This window comes from Chelonia mydas, chromosome 14 (genome assembly GCF_015237465.2).
Source record: "Chelonia mydas isolate rCheMyd1 chromosome 14, rCheMyd1.pri.v2, whole genome shotgun sequence".
Taxonomy (NCBI): domain Eukaryota; kingdom Metazoa; phylum Chordata; order Testudines; family Cheloniidae; genus Chelonia; species Chelonia mydas.
In genome coordinates this window covers 28095425-28111890 of record NC_051254.2, presented here as the reverse complement: position 1 = coordinate 28111890, position 16466 = coordinate 28095425, and the positions used below count along the sequence as shown (strand labels likewise).

At 50.1% G+C, this 16466-nt stretch overlaps 2 long non-coding RNA genes across 2 annotated transcripts; both read right to left on the bottom strand.

Annotated features, from left to right (window-relative positions):
* Positions 1-3: 3 nt before the first annotated feature.
* Positions 4-16084, bottom strand: LOC119567675. Its single transcript, XR_006285928.1, has 3 exons — positions 16047-16084; positions 1531-1618; positions 4-22 (listed from the first exon to the last, which is right to left on the bottom strand). It is a non-coding gene; the product is annotated as an uncharacterized LOC119567675 (long non-coding RNA).
* Positions 4735-15618, bottom strand: LOC122462994. The gene is made up of 2 exons (XR_006285917.1): positions 15235-15618; positions 4735-4848 (listed from the first exon to the last, which is right to left on the bottom strand). It is a non-coding gene; the product is annotated as an uncharacterized LOC122462994 (long non-coding RNA).
* Positions 16085-16466: the final 382 nt, after the last annotated feature.

Genomic DNA, 16466 nt, shown 5'->3' with positions numbered 1-16466 from the left:
CAACCTCGAAGGTCACCGGCATCTGGAACAACAAAAGTCCCCCACTCAGCACCTGCTGCTCCAGCCACAATCCCACTAGTCACGGGAAAGGAAGAAAAAAAAGCTCTGGGAGGGCCAGAGAAGCAGAATCCCCCTCCCACCCTGCAGCAGCCATGTGGCTTCAGGGGGTGGGAGAAGGTGAGAGCTCCTTGTCCCCCCAGCACACAGAGCAGGGCAGGGTCTTCTCATTTCCCACCTGCCTGCCAGCCACAGGCAGATACGGGAAGCAGAGCTCTGAGTCGGGGACAGGGACAGGAATCCCGACAGCTTCCCTTCGTATTTCACAGCAGCCTCTGGCCAGTGGGGTCAGGCTCCAGCACTGGGAGTCTGGAAAATGTTCCAAGCCCTGTTTCCTGTTTCATAAATGAGGAAAGTTCCCCTGCTGCCAATGGGTCTATTCAGAAAAGCAGCAGGTGTTAAGATACAGATATGCAGGCCTGGCTGTAAAGGCCTATACTCTAAGAATTTAGGTGTATTCTTATCACTTGGCTAGTTCTAGAGGTGTAAAAGAAAGAATCAAAATCACTATCTGCGGGTGTAAGAGCCTTCTCTTACTGTGACCACCTGAGGCCCTGTGCTTAAGCTAAGGCCTTTGGCTAAGCAGCAGAGGCAGCCATAAGCTGCGAAGCGACCGGTCACCTCCTCACATTCCAACCTAGTCACATTGAAAGAAGGTGCTATTGGGCTGTTCGGAATACAATCCTCTCCTGATAGTGCCTATCACCTCCAGAGAAAGGGAAGTGCCTAGAAAATGTAAAAGGAAACTTAGTTTGATAGCATCCTGTCTGGCAAGAACTCACTTATCAATAGCTGGGATGGGAAATCCTCACTTCTGTATTGTTTTGTCATTATAGTTCCCACTTTGCCATTGTTTATTTGGATGGTCTCTGTCTGGTTCTGTGATTGTTTCTGTCTGCTGTATAATTAATTTTGCTGGGTGTAAACTAATTAAGGTCGTGGGATATAATTGGTTACATAATCATGTTACAATATGTTAGGATTGGTTAGTTAAATTTCAGGAAAATGATTGGTTAAGGTGTAGCTAAGCGGAACTCAAGTTTTACTATCTAGTCTGCAGTCAATCAGGAAGTGAGTGGGGCGGGGGGAAATGGGAACAGGGAATGGGGTTGGGGAAATTGGAATCATGTTTTGCTAAGGGAGGAAATGGGGGTGGGGAAACTGGAATCATATTTAGCTAAGGGCAGGAATGGGAACAGGGACACAGGTAAGGCTCTGTGGTGTCAGAGCTGGGAAGGGGGACACTAAGGAAGGAAACTGGAATCATGCTTGCTGGAAGTTCACCCCAATAAACATCAAATTGTTTGCACCTTTGGACTTTGGGTATTGTTGCTCTCTGTTCATGCGAGAAGGACCAGGGAAGTAAGTGGGTGAAGGCATAAGCCCCCTAACAGCAGGTGTATCACACCCTGTTTCCTCCCTGCCTCTCCCTTCCACCCCCTCCCCCCTAGCAGCTCCCTTAAAATCCCCTACCTGAGCTGGCTCCATCACAGCCATTTCCCTTCCCTTTCTCCTGGAAGATGGGTTGATCTGGAGTGAAATCTGGACGTGATTCCTCAGCCTGTCGGGGTGAGAGGGGCGATGGGGGAGGTTTCAGAAGGGGCTTGAGTCCATTTTGCACCCCCATTCCCCACCAGGCTCTTTCCCTTGAGTCTGATGCTCTGGACTTTACCATGCTGGGAAGAAACCCAGTTAGGTTATTACCACGCAGGCCAGCCCCCTCCCAGCAGAACTGAACCCACCGGACACTTTGAAACTCTCCCTGTAACAGTGTCTCTGAGCCAAATGCTGGAAAAAGAGCAGAATCAGAGAAGCCACTTTTGGGGATTCCCTCTGAAACTGTTCCCAAAGGCAGCAGTTGTCCCCGCCCCCCACAAGCAGCACAGCGATTCCAGCAGTCAGCAACTGGCTTTTCCTCTCTCAGTTCTTCTCCTTGTGCCCAGGAGAGTCAGTCTGCCTGGGATAATGCAGGGAATGGATCTGGGCAGGTCTGGGAACTTCTCTTCCTGCTGCTCCTTCCAGTCTCTCCACTCTCCCTTTTTATCATCTTCCCTCTCCCTGGAGAACTGGTGACTGCTCCATTGATGTGGACCTTTGCTCTCCTTCGGGAGATCAGCCACTGACACTACTAACAGGGGTTTGAACCGTAGCAGTATCCATGAGGACAGCAGCTCTGGGACTCACAGACACACGGGGAGCCCCTCCCTCCTGTACTTCAAACTCGCCAGCAGGTCCCTGAAAGGGGCCCTTTGTGCAGAGTCACTTTCCTGCCATGTGGAGGAGCAGAAACTGCTCCCTGTACGAATTTGCTACTTAGGGTGCACTGAGCATGCTGATGTGAACTGAACACACTCAGTAACATCTGCTGAAGTCACTGCCCTTCACCCTGCCCTTATTACCCATAAGATTCCGCAGACTGTTTTTACAGGGGTTAAAAAGGAGGAAAGGGGGCAAATCGGAGGAGGGAGGTGTTGGCCAGATTCTGAGCAGGGGGCAAAAATTCATTGGTCAGGGGGGTCAAGCAGCTGGAAGCAGGGTTAGGATAGGGGCTGAAGGGCGAAATCAGGGATGGGGGGGAAGGAGCTGCGGTTAAGCCCAGGGGTAAGGCACTGCCAGAAGGTAAAACCCTGGCAGAGGCAGGGACAGATGGGGTATGAGTTACCCCGGTGGACTGAGACACCAGTGTTTCCAAAAATAGGGTGTATGGGGGGGAGAGGGTCTTTTTTATTTCTCCTCTCACAGACAGCTCCTGTCAGCATGGGCTTCCCAGGGCTGGGTTCTTAAAGGCATCCCAATGACTATCCACTGGAGCTCCTCTTTGTCTGATGTAACCTACTAAGGTGCTGCAGGAGACTTAATTCAGTGAAACAGGGACTTCCCTCCCCCCCCGCCCCATCCTTTTCCCGCCCCGCAGTGATCAACTAGTTACCCGCAGTGTTGCCAATTTAGTCATTGGTTGGAAATTGGAATAGAAATTGAAACATTAATACAAACTTTAAAATACACATACAGTGTATGATAAAATAATTGTACCTGAAAGTATAATAGGTTTGAAAAGTCTGAACAAAGACTGGCTTCCTCACACAGCCGTTGTTTTTTCTGACAACGTCGGCACATTGGTTTCGGCAATGTTGGCCAACCTTATCATTTAAAATGATGATTTGTAAGCAAGGTGTGAATGAGCTCTCCCCTGACAGCGAGTGATGAGCCAGGGGTAGGGGGAAGGCTTCAGGACCAGACTGTATTTACATGAACTCACCTACTCTGCCGAGGTATCCAGCAGACAGAGCTGTGGGGCCCAAGTGATCAATTTTGGCTGGTGTTGGGAGTTTCTGTACTAAACATTTTTATTATAATTAATTTTTGCATAAGAATGTGAGAACGGCCAGACTGGGTCAGACCAAGGGTCCATATAGCCCAGTAGTCGGTCTTCCGACAGTGGCCAAGGCCAGAGGCTTCACAGGGAATGAACAGAACAGGCAATTATTGAGTGACCATCCCCTGCCGTCCACTCCCAGTTTCTGGAAAACAAGAGGCTCTCAGAGCGTGGTGTTGCATCCCTGCCCATCCTGGCTAATAGCCATTGATGGACACATCCTCCATGAACTGATCTCGGTCTCTTTTGAATCCTATTCTAGTTTTGGCCTTCACACCCCCCACCCCGGCAAACAGTTCCAGAGGTTGACTGTGCATTGTGTGAAGAAGTCCTTCCTCACGTTTGTTTTAAACCTGCTGCCTATTAATGTCATTGGGTGACCCCTTGTTCTTGGTTACGTGAGGGAGCTTATTCACTTTCTCCACACCAGTCAAGATTTTATAGACCTCTATCATATCCCCTCTTAGTCCTCTCTTTTTGAGGCTGAAAAGTCCCAGTCTTTTTAATCTCTCCTCCTATGGAATCTGTTCCACACCCCTCATCATTTTAGTTACCTTCTCTGTACCTTTTCCAAGTCCAGTGTATCTTTTTTGCGATGGGGCGACCAGCACTGCACACAGTATTCAAGATGTGAGCGTTCCATGGATTTATAGAGTAAAAGTGGAGGAGCTTGGTTTGCCAGACTGATCAGCAAAGCCAATGCTGACAAACTATGTGAAAAGGCTGCAAAACACCAATCCTCTGGACGGCATCGACATGCAGAAAGCCTCAGAAGCCAGTCATTGCCAAAGCCAATTTGCGAAGAACTTAGTGAGGTGTTAAGAATGCTGGAGACACACCACGGTTTATGCGAACAAACATGGCTGTCACATCACACTTTCTCATTAAGCAAGAGACACCACATGCTACAAACTGGGGGCCAATGTTAAGTGCACTGTCCAGCTGAAAAGTAAAGTACATTGACTTGATTCTTACATCTCTACAACAACTACTTTTGGATTCTATCAACCTCTACATAGCTTTTACAGATGCCCGTCTTATAAAACAACAACAACAGTTGAGTGGAGTGAGGCACTCCCAGCAATGGGGCTGCCATGTGATCAGGACAGAATAGAGAATTTGAACACAGGGTGGAATATCACATGATGAACAAATGAAGATTTCATTTCAACTTCATCATCATCATCATCATCATCACGAATGGTGTGACCCAATTTTTGTGCTGTGTTTCCAGGGATGAAAGAAGTAGGAATTCACCTCTTCCTACTCTCAGTCACAACAGCTACAGCTGAGTGTTCTTGTTCCTCATTGAATAGAATTGTGTGTTCTGAAAGAAGTCGCCTTCTGCCTGAGCATGAGCATATCTTGAAGGAAGGAAGTATCTGACACATGAGAAGCCTCCAAAAATGAATGCCCTGCATTCGAGAAGTTCATTAACAGAGTTTGCAAAATTACAACAAGAAAACAAGAAGGATGTAGATATAGTGCTTCATAGTAGGCTTGTGTCACAAAAGTAAAGGGAAGGGTAACCACCTTTCTGTATACAGTGCTATAAAATCCTTCCTGGCCAGAGGCAAAACCCTTTCACCTGTAAAGGGTAAAGAAGCTAAGATAACCTCGCTGGCACCTGACCAAAATGACCAATGAGGAGACAAGATACTTTCAAAGCTGGAGGGGGAGAGAAACAAAGGCTCTCTCTATCTGTGTGATGCTTTTGCCGGGAACAGATCAGGAAGGCAGTCTCTGAACTTCTGTTAGTCAGTAAGTAATCTAGCTAGAAATGCGTTAGATTTCCTTTTGTTTAATGGCTGGTAAAATAAGCTGTGCTGGATGGAATGGATATTCCTGTTTTTGTAAAAAGAAAAGGAGTACTTGTGGCACCTTAGAGACTAACCAATTTATTTGAGCATAAGCGTTCGTGAGCTACAGCTCACTTCATCGGATGCATACTGTGGAAACTGCAGAAGACATTATATACACAGAGACCATGAAACAATACCTCCTCCCACCCCACTCTCCTGCTGGTAATAGCTTATCTAAAGTGATCACTCTCCTTACAATGTGTATGATAATCAAGTTGGGCCATTTCAGCACAAATCCAGGTTTTCTCACCCCCCCCCCTCCAAAAACCACACACACAAACTCACTCTCCTGCTGGTAATAGCTCATCCAAAGTGACCACTCTCCCTACAATGTGCATGATAATCAAGGTGGGCCATTTCCAGCACAAATCCAGGTTTTCTCACCCCCCCCCCCCCACACAAACTCACTCTCCTGCTGGTAATAGCTCATCCAAACTGACCACTCTCTTTACAATGTGTATGATAATCAAGGTGGGCCATTTCCAGCATAAATCCAAGTTTAACCAGAACGTCTGGGGGTGAGGGTAGGAAAAAACAAGGGGAAATAGGCTACCTTGTATAATGACTTAGCCACTCCCAGTCTCTATTTAAGCCTAAATTAATAGTATCCAATTTGCAAATGAATTCCAATTCAGCAGTTTCTCGCTGGAGTCTGGATTTGAAGTTTTTTTGTTGTAAGATAGCGACCTTCATGTCTGTAATTGCGTGACCAGAGAGATTGAAGTGTTCTCCGACTGGTTTATGAATGTTATAATTCTTGACATCTGATTTGTGTCCATTTATTCTTTTACGTAGAGACTGTCCAGTTTGACCAATGTACATAGCAGAGGGGCATTGCTGGCACATGATGACATATATCACATTGGTGGATGTGCAGGCGAACGAGCCTCTGATAGCGTGGCTGATGTTATTAGGCCCTGTGATGGTGTCCCCTGAATAGATATGTGGGCAGAGTTGGCAACGGGCTTTGTTGCAAGGATAGGTTCCTGGGTTAGTGGTTCTGTTGTGTGGTGTGTGGTTGCTGGTGAGTATTTGCTTCAGGTTGGGGGGCTGTCTGTAGGCAAGGACTGGCCTGTCTCCCAAGATCTGTGAGAGTGATGGGGCGTCCTTCAGGATAGGTTGTAGATCCTTGATGATGCGTCGGAGAGGTTTTAGTTGGGGGCTGAAGGTGATGGCTAGTGGCGTTCTGTTATTTTCTTTGTTGGGCCTGTCCTGTAGTAGGTGACTTCTGGGTATTCTTCTGGCTCTGTCAATTTGTTTCTTCACTTCAGCAGGTGGGTATTGTAGTTGTAAGAATGCTTGATAGAGATCTTGTAGGTGTTTGTCTCTGTCTGAGGGGTTGGAGCAAATGCGGTTGTATTGTAGAGCTTGGCTGTAGACAATGGATCGTGTCGTGTGGTCTGGATGAAAGCTGGAGGCATGTAGGTAGGAACAGTGGTCAGTAGGTTTCCGGTATAGGGTGGTGTTTATGTGACCATCGCTTATTAGCACCGTAGTGTCCAGGAAGTGGATCTCTTGTGTGGACTGGTCCAGGCTGAGGTTGATGGTGGGATGGAAACTGTTGAAATCATGGTGGAATTCCTCAAGGGCTTCTTTTCCATGGGTCCAGATGATGAAGGTGTCATCAATGTAGCGAAAGTAGAGTAGGGGCATTAGGGGACGAGAGCTGAGGAAGTGTTGTTCTAAGTCAGCCACAAAAATGTTGGCATACTGTGGGGCCATGCAGGTACCCATGGCAGTGCCGCTGATTTGAAGGTATACATTGTCCCCAAATGTGAAATAGTTATGGGTGAGGACAACGTCACAAAGTTCAGCCACCAGGTTTGCCATGATAGTATCGGGGATACTGTTCCTGATGGTTTGTAGTCCATCTTTGAGTGGAATGTTGGTGTAGAGGGCTTCTACATCCATAGTGGCCAGGATGGTGTTTTCAGGAAGATCACCGATGGATTGCAGTTTCCTCAGGAAGTCAGTGGTGTCTCGAAGATAGCTGGGAGTGCTGGTAGCGTAGGGAGGAGGGAGTCTACATAGCCAGACAATCCTGCTGTCAGGGTGCCAATGCCTGAGATGATGGGGCCTCCAGGATGGGTAGCAGATAGAATGCCCCAGGTCACGGTTCTAGGGGTGTGTCTGTGCGGATTTGTTCTTGTGCTTTTTCAGGGAGTTTCTTGAGCAAATGCTGTAGTTTCTTTTGGTAACCCGCAGTGGGATCAGAGGGTAATGGCTTGTAGAAAGTGGTGTAGGAGAGCTGCCTAGCAGCCTCCTGTTCATATTCCGACCTATTCATGATGACGACAGCACCTCCTTTGTCAGCCTTTTTGATTATGATGTCAGAGTTTTTCTGAGGCTGTGGATGGCATTGTGTTCTGCACGGCTGAGGTTATGGGGCAAGTGACACTGCTTTTGCTCAAATAAATTGGTTAGTCTCTAAGGTGCCACTAGTACTCCATTTCTTTTTGCGAATACAGTCTATCACGGCTGCTACTCTGAAACCTGTCATTATGCAAGGCACTGCATTTAGCCGTATGGGATGGAAATCTATCAACTTCATGAAAAAACTCGTACAGATACAGACAGACATCATCTTCCTTTCCAAATGCAAACAGATGGACATCATACCAAAAGGACTGAAGGTAAAAAGTCCATTACAATCTACATACCATACAGACTATGCTGACAGCTTGTGCCACACGCTCTCAAAGAAACTGCGGAACCACCTGATCATCCTCCTCTACAGCAAACAGGGAAAGATTAAGAATGAGCTCTCAAAACTGGATACTCTCATAAAAAACCAACCTTCCACACAAACTTCCTCCTGGCTGGACTTTACAAAAACTAGACAAGCCATTTGCTTCTCTACAAAAGAAAAAGGACACTCAACTATCTAAACTACTACATGCCACAAGAGGCCACAGCAATGGTTCCCTTAACCCACCCAGCAATATCGTTAATCTATCCAACTATACTCTTAGCCCAGCAGAAGAAATCTGTCCTATCTCGCGGCCTCTCCTTCTGCCCCTCCACCCCCACGAACATGATACAGTTCTGTGGTGACCTAGAATCCTATTTTCGACGTCTCCGACTCAAGGAATATTTCCAACGCACCTCTGAACAACATACTAATCCACAGAGACCTTCCTACCAACACGACAAAAAGAAGGATTCTAGATGGACACCTCCTGAAGGTCGAAACAACAGACTGGACTTCTACATAGAGTGCTTCCGCCGACGTGCATGGGCTGAAATTGTGGAAAAACAGCATCACTTGCCTCATAACACCCTTCCCCCCCCGCCCACTCCTTGGACGTTCCTGTTAACTGCTGGAAATGGCCCACCTTGATTATCACTACAACAGGTTTTCTTCACCCCCCACTCCCTCACCCCCCCCACTCTCCTGCTGGTAATAGCTCATCTTAAGTGATCACTCTCCTTACAGCGTGTATGATAACACCCATTTTTTCATGTTCTGTGTGTATACATACCTCCTCACTGTATTTTCCACTGAATGCATCCGATGAAGTGAGCTGTAGCTCACGAAAGCTTATGCTCAAATAAATTGGTTAGTCTCGAAGGTGCCACTAGTACTCCTTTTCTTTCCCTGTTCTTTGTTTAACACACTTGGTGGTGGCAGCATACGGTTCAAGGAAAAGGCAAAGTTTGTAGCTTGGGGAAGTTTTTAACCTAAGCTGGTAAGAATAAGCTTAGGGGTCTTTCGTGCAGATCCCCACATCTGTACCCTAGAGTTCAGAGAGGGGAAGGAACCTTGACAGCTTGTATAGCAAACTTTAATTTGTGTGATGATTTAAAAAACGAGCTAAATCTAATAAAATGGTTGTGAAACATTTTTCAGTTTTTACTATGATGCCATACAGCCCACCTTCACCCTAACAATCTCACCCGTCATCGGTCTCCCCCCCTCCCCCCCGCCCTCCAGAGGAGGGGAAGGTGATACATCTTCGAGCAATGGTGGTAGGCGCGGTGTTTGTGCTGGTGGAAGCCAGGGGAAGCCCTGGGGCCACCAGGAGCACTGGGGAGTGAGGGTTGGCCTCACCAGTACAGAATAGGTGTAGCAGCATACACTCCACACAGTGCATGGCTCCTCTGGGCTGCTCAGGACAGCTGGCAGTGCCTTCTGCCCCCACCCATTTGCCATCAGGGTATTTCGGCAGCAGTAACATTGCGGCTTCCACATGCATGGGAGTGTTTGGGGAGGGAAAGGACTTCTTGGCCCTCTTCTCACCTCCACCACCACTAATGGCTCTGTGTGACGGCAGCCATATTTTGGCCCTGTAACAAATAGATAGGAATTGTTTCTGCCAGGAAAAATGTCAGGGGAGCATAGATGGTCCTTAGTAAGGGAAACAGGAAATCCAACATACTTCTCTCTCCTTTCTACCCAGCCCCCAGAGACTAAAATACACCTGCATGAAGACAAACCCATCTGGCTCATCTTTACCCTACAAATTTCAAAATCTCTGTCTGAACAAGCCCTTTCATCGCCAGTAAGCCCTGGTCTACACTAGGACTTTAGGTCGAATTTAGCAGCGTTAAATCGATGTAAACCTGCACCCGTCCACACGATGAAGCCCTTTATTTCGACTTAAAGGGCTCTTAAAATCGATTTCCTTACTCCACCCCTGACAAGTGGATTAGCGCTTAAATCGGCCTTGCCGGCTCGAATTTGGGGTACTGTGGACACAATTCGACGGTATTGGCCTCCGGGAGCTATCCCAGAGTGCTCCATTTTGACCGCTCTGGACAGCACTCTCAACTCAGATGCACTGGCCAGGTAGACAGGAAAAGAACCGCAAACTCTTGAATCTCATTTCCTGTTTGGCCAGCGTGGCAAGCTGCAGGTGACCATGCAGAGCTCATCAGCAGAGGTGACCATGATGGAGTCCCAGAATCGCAAAAGAGCTCCAGCATGGACCGAACGGGAGGTACGAGATCTGATCGCTGTATGGGGAGAGGAATCCGTGCTATCAGAACTCCGTTCCAGTTTTCGAAATGCCAAAACCTTTGTCAAAATCTCCCAGGGCATGAAGGACAGAGGCCATAACAGGGACCCGAAGCAGTGCCGCGTGAAACTGAAGGAGCTGAGGCAAGCCTACCAGAAAACCAGAGAGGCGAACGGCCGCTCCGGGTCAGAGCCCCAAACATGCCGCTTCTATGATGAGCTGCATGCCATTTTAGGGGGTTCAGCCACCACCACCCCAGCCGTGTTGTTTGACTCCTTCAATGGAGATGGAGGCAATACGGAAGCAGGTTTTGGGGACGAAGAAGAAGATGATGATGATGAGGTTGTAGACAGCTCACAGCAAGCAAGCGGAGAAACCGGTTTTCCCGACAGCCAGGAACTGTTTCTCACCCTGGACCTGGAGCCAGTACCCCCCGAACCCACCCAAGGCTGCCTCGTGGACCCAGCAGGCGGAGAAGGGACCTCCGGTGAGTGTACCTTTTAAAATACTATACATGGTTTAAAAGCAAGCATGTGAAAGGATTACTTTGCCCTGGCATTCGCGGCTCTCCTGGATATACTCCCAAAGCCTTTGCAAAAGGTTTCTGGGGAGGGCAGACTTATTGCGTCCTTCATGGTAGGACACTTTACCACTCCAGGCCAGTAACACGTACTCGGGAATCATTGTACAACAAAGCATTGCAGTGTATGTTTGCTGGCGTTCAAACAACATCCGTTCTTTATCTCTCTGTGTTATCCTCAGGAGAGTGAGATATAATCCATGGTCACCTGGTTGAAATAGGGTGCTTTTCTTCAGGGGACACTCAGAGGAGCCCGTTCCTGCTGGGCTGTTTGCCTGTAGCTGAACAGAAATGTTCCCCGCTGTTAGCCACAGGGAGGGGGGAGGGTTGAGGGGGTAGCCACGCGGTGGGGGGAGGCAAAATGCGACCTTGTAACAAAAGCACATGTATGTATGTATGTAATGTTAACAGCAAGGTTTACCCTGAAAGAGTGTAGCCACTGTTTTATAAAATGTGTCTTTTTAAATACCGCTGTCCCTTTTTTTTCCCTCCACCAGCTGCATGTGTTTCAATGATCACAGGATCTTCTCCTTCCCAGAGGCTAGTGAAGATTAGAAAGAAAAAAAAACGCACTCGAGATGAAATGTTCTCCGAGCTCATGCTGTCCTCCCACACTGACAGAGCACAGACGAATGCGTGGAGGCAAATAATGTCAGAGTGCAGGAAAGCACAAAAGGACCGGGAGGAGAGGAGGCGGGCTGAAGAGAGTAAGTGGCGGGCTGAAGGGAGGGCTGAAGCTCGAATGTGGCGGCAGCGTGATGAGAGGAGGCAGGATTCAATGCTGAGGCTGCTGGAGGACCAAACCAGTATGCTCCAGTGTATGGTTGAGCTGCAGCAAAGGCAGCTGGAGCACAGACTGCCACTACAGCCCCTGTGTAACCAACCGCCCTCCTCCCCAAGTTCCATAGCCTCCACACCCAGACGCCCAAGAACGCGGTGGGGGGGCCACCGGCCAACCAGCCACTCCGCTACAGAGGATTGCCCAAAAAAAAGAAGGCTGTCATTCAAAAAATTTTAAAGTTGTAAACTTTTAAAGTGCTGTGTGGCATTTTCCTTCCCTCCTCCACCACCCCTCCTGGGCTACCTTGGTAGTCATCCCCCTATTTGTGTGATGAATGAATAAAGAATGCATGAATGTGAAGCAACAATGGCTTTATTGCCTCTGCAAGCGGTGATCGAAGGGAGGAGGAGAGGGTGGTTAGCTTACAGGGAAGTAGAGTGAACCAAGGGGCGGGGGGTTTCATCAAGGAGAAACAAACAGAACTTTCACACCATAGCCTGGCCAGTCATGAAACTGGTTTTCAAAGCTTCTCTGATACGTACCGCGCCCTCCTGTGCTCTTCTAACCGACCTGGTGTCTGGCTGCGCGTAACCAGCAGCCAGGTGATTTGCCTCAACCTCCCACCCCGCCATAAACGTCTCCCCCTTACTCTCACAGATATTGTGGAGCACACAGCAAGCAGTAATAACAGTGGGAATATTGGTTTCGCTGAGGTCTAAGTGAGTCAGTAAACTGCGCCAGCGCGCCTTTAAACGTCCAAATGCACATTCTACCACCATTCTGCACTTGCTCAGCCTGTAGTTGAACAGCTCCTGACTACTGTCCAGGCTGCCTGTGTACGGCTTCATGAGCCATGGCATTAAGGGGTAGGCTGGGTCCCCAAGGATACATATAGGCATTTCAACATCCCCAACAGTTATTTTCTGGTCTGGGAATAAAGTCCCTTCTTGCAGCTTTTGAAACAGACCAGAGTTCCTGAAGATGCGAGCGTCATGTACCTTTCCCGGCCATCCCACGTTGATGTTGGTGAAACGTCCCTTGTGATCCACCAGAGCTTGCCGCACTATTGAAAAGTACCCCTTGCGGTTTATGTACTCGCCGGCTTGGTGCTCCGGTGCCAGGATAGGGATATGGGTTCCATCTATGGCCCCACCACAGTTAGGGAATCCCATTGCAGCAAAGCCATCCACTATGACCTGCACATTTCCCAGGGTCACTACCCTTGATATCAGCAGATCTTTGATTGCGTGGGCTACTTGCATCACAGCAGCCCCAACAGTAGATTTGCCCATTCCAAATTGATTCCCAACTGACCGGTAGCTGTCTGGCGTTGCAAGCTTCCACAGGGCTATCGCCACTCACTTCTCAAATGTGAGGGCTGCTCTCATCTTGGTATTCATGCGCTTCAGGGCAGGGGAAAGCAAGTCACAAAGTTCCATGAAAGTGCCCTTACGCATGCGAAAGTTTCGCATCCACTGGGAATCGTCCCAGACCTGCAACACTATGCGGTCCCACCAGTCTGTGCTTGTTTCCCGAGCCCAGAATCGGCGTTCCACAGCATGAACCTGCCCCATTAGCACCATGATGCCTACATTGGCAGGGCCCATGCTTTCAGAGAAACCTGTGTCCATGTCCTGATCACTCACGTGACCGCGCTGACGTCGCCTCCTCGCCCGGTATCGCTTTGCCAGGTTCTGGTGCTGCATATACTGCTGGATAATGCGTGTGGTGTTTAATGTGCTCCTAATTGCCAAAGTGAGCTGAGCGGCCTCCATGCTTGCCTTGGTATGGCGTCCGCACAGAAAAAAGGCGCGGAATGATTGTCTGCCGTTGCTCTGACGGAGGGAGGGGCGACTGACGACACGGCTTACAGGGTTGGCTTCAGGGAGCTAAAATCAACAAAGGGGGTGGCTTTACATCAAGGAGTATTTCAGGCAGGACTTCACGGAGGGTTCCAATAAGAAATGGTGCACCTAAGTAATTGTTCTTATTGGAACAAGGAGGTTAGCCTGGCCTCTGATTGATACATGGCTAGATTTACCTTGCTGCACCTTCTCTGTGAGTGACTGCAGTGTGACCTAGAGAAATGAGTCCCCTAGACGGGGGAGGAGGCAAATGAGTACAAAACAAATCTGGTCTATTTCTTGTTTTGATCCACTCCATCTATCTTTTACATCTTTGGCTGGCAGCAGACGGTGCAGAAGGACTGCATGCCATCCACATCTCATGGCTGCTCGGCAGAAGATGGTACAATAGGACTGCTAGCAATCCGTATCGCCTGCCTGCTCACCATAAGACGGTTCAACAGGACTGACTGCAGGACTAAAGAGAATGACCTGGTCAAGTCACTCCAAATTTAGTCCCTGCGCCCATGTCTCCCCAGGCGCTCCCAGCCGACACGGCCAGGAGCACCTTGGACATGACGATGACGGCTACCAGTCGTATTGTACCGTCTGCTACCACAAGGCAATGGGTTGCTGCTACTGTGTAGCAATGCAGTACCGCATCTGCCAGCACCCAGGAGACATACGGTGACGGTTACCTGAGCGGGCTCCATGCTTGCCGTGGTATGGCATCCGCACAGGTAACTCAGGAAAAAAGGCGTGAAACGATTGTCTGCCCTTGCTTTCACGGAGGGAGGGAGGGAAGGGGGGACTGACGATATGTACCCAGAACCACCCGTGACAATGTTTTAGCCCCATCAGGCATTGGGATCTCAACCCAGAATTCCAATCGGCAGTGGAGACTGCGGGAACTGTGGGATAGCTACCCACAGTGCAACGCTCCGGAAGTCGACTCTAGCCTCGGTACTGTGGAAGCACTCCACCGAGTTAATGCACTTAGAGCATTTTCTGTGGGGACACACACACTCGAATATATAAAACTGATTTCTAAAAAACTGACTTCTATAAATTTGACCTTATTCCGTAGTGTAGACATACCCTGAGACATTACCCCTGGAGCTGGCTGGAATCTACCCTCCCTTTGATCAGAACCGTTCTCAGTCAAGGCACCAGGACAAGGGCACTGCTGTCTGGGCCTGCCCGCTGAGCCGATGAACGGTCACAGTCAGAGATCGCACCAGCCCAGAGTTTAAATTATCCTCCATGTGTCCCGCATCCCACTACAATGAATCCAACCCACAGTTGCACGGAAATATCAATATCAGGATGCTACATTGTTAGCACAGTAAGTGACGCTGCAAAACAAGTGATGTTTCAATGACCTCCCTATTTTTTACAATCCTCTATTAAGAGGTAATTGATACATCTGTACACCAGGCAGGGTCGTTTGGAAGCCGACGACTTTATGCTTCCATCCCCTGCCACTGTCAAGTTTTAGCAAATTACGACAAGTCAGCCCATAAGAACAATGTTCTTAGGTATGAGTAACTGCTACTGTTAACAATTTGCTACCTCTGTCCCAGAAGACAGGAAAGGTGAGTAGTAGCAAATTTCTACAGATAGCAGTTTCTCACACCCTATAGTGTGAAATTAGCTAAGTCAGCTAGCAGTTTTTAGCAAAGTAGGACTTGTCTGCTACATGTAGCAAATTCCTACAGGGAGCAGTTTCTCATACTACACCCACCCCAGCACTTTGCCCCAGGTCTCTCCCCTCACCTGCAGGCTCCGGCTCAGGGGCTGGTGTCAACAGAGCCTGGGGCTGCCTTAGGGGCTGGTTCCAGGCACCGGAGAAAGTCCCCACCCGAGATGGGCACTGAGGGGGCTTTAACAAAGGTCGCTCCTCTGCTGGATAAGCAGCAGCTTCTCAGTTTGGGTCCCCAGGTCAAAATGCAGGAGGCAGCTTCTGATCCAGGCAGCTCAACTCCAGAGCTGTATCCTGAGCAGAGAGAGACACACCAGCCTCCTCCTCCCGCTTAGCAAGAGCCGGAGTCTTCTGGTGGCAACACCTGATGAATGAGTTGCCCTGGACTCGCCCTGCACCAGGGCTGGCTCTAGTTTTTTTGCCGCCCCAAGGGGGGGGGGGGGGGGGAAGGAGTGCCCTCCCTTCAGAAGTGCCCCCCCCCCCCGAGCGTGGCCCCTTGAGAAGTGCGGCCCCAACCCGCCTCCTGCCCCCTCACACATCCCTGTCCCCCCCCTTCAATTCCCCTTATTTACATCCCACAAAGCCCTGGCTGGGATGGTTTAGTTGGCGATTGGGCCTGCTTTGAGCAGAGGGTAGGACTAGATACTCTCCGGAGCTCCCGTCCAACCCTGAGAGTCTAGGATTCCTCAGACCCCTCCCGGCTGCCCCCACGTGTTGCCCCAGCGCGGCCCAGCCCGGCTCCCCCCCCGCCCCGCGCACACCGGGGGCTGGCGGCAGCTTTCCCGGGCCCGGGGCAGGGAATCGCAGCCAGCTCCGCGGGGAGCAGCCCGGGGCCAAACCCGCCCCCTGCAGCCCGGGGGTGACGGGGGGGTCGGGTCTCTCTCACCTTCCCTCCGAGCGGGGCCCCCCGGGGCAGGGGCCGGGCCGGGAAGGGGCCCTGGCCAGGCTGGGGGCTCTGCCCTGGGAGAGGCTCCCGGGGAGCAGCGGGCAGGGCCCGGCTGGAGACTCCCCTCTCCCGGCTGCAGCCCGGGCTCCGGGCTCCCAGCACCAGCCGCCGGGACGCGGGGATCTCGCTGGGAGCCAGAGTCCCCGCAGCGGCTGCGAGTCACTTCCTGCGGCCGGGCCTGGGCCCCGCGATCCTCCCCTGAGAGCCGCCTCCCAGCCGCTCCTGGGTCCTAGCGATCAACCCATGACGAGGAAGCCCCCTGCCCCAGACCCTGCCCCCTGGGGACCCACCTGCCCTGGGCACGGGCAGCTTCTCTCAGCCCTATGTAGGCGTCCTGCCTAGAAGCCACAGGATCACTGG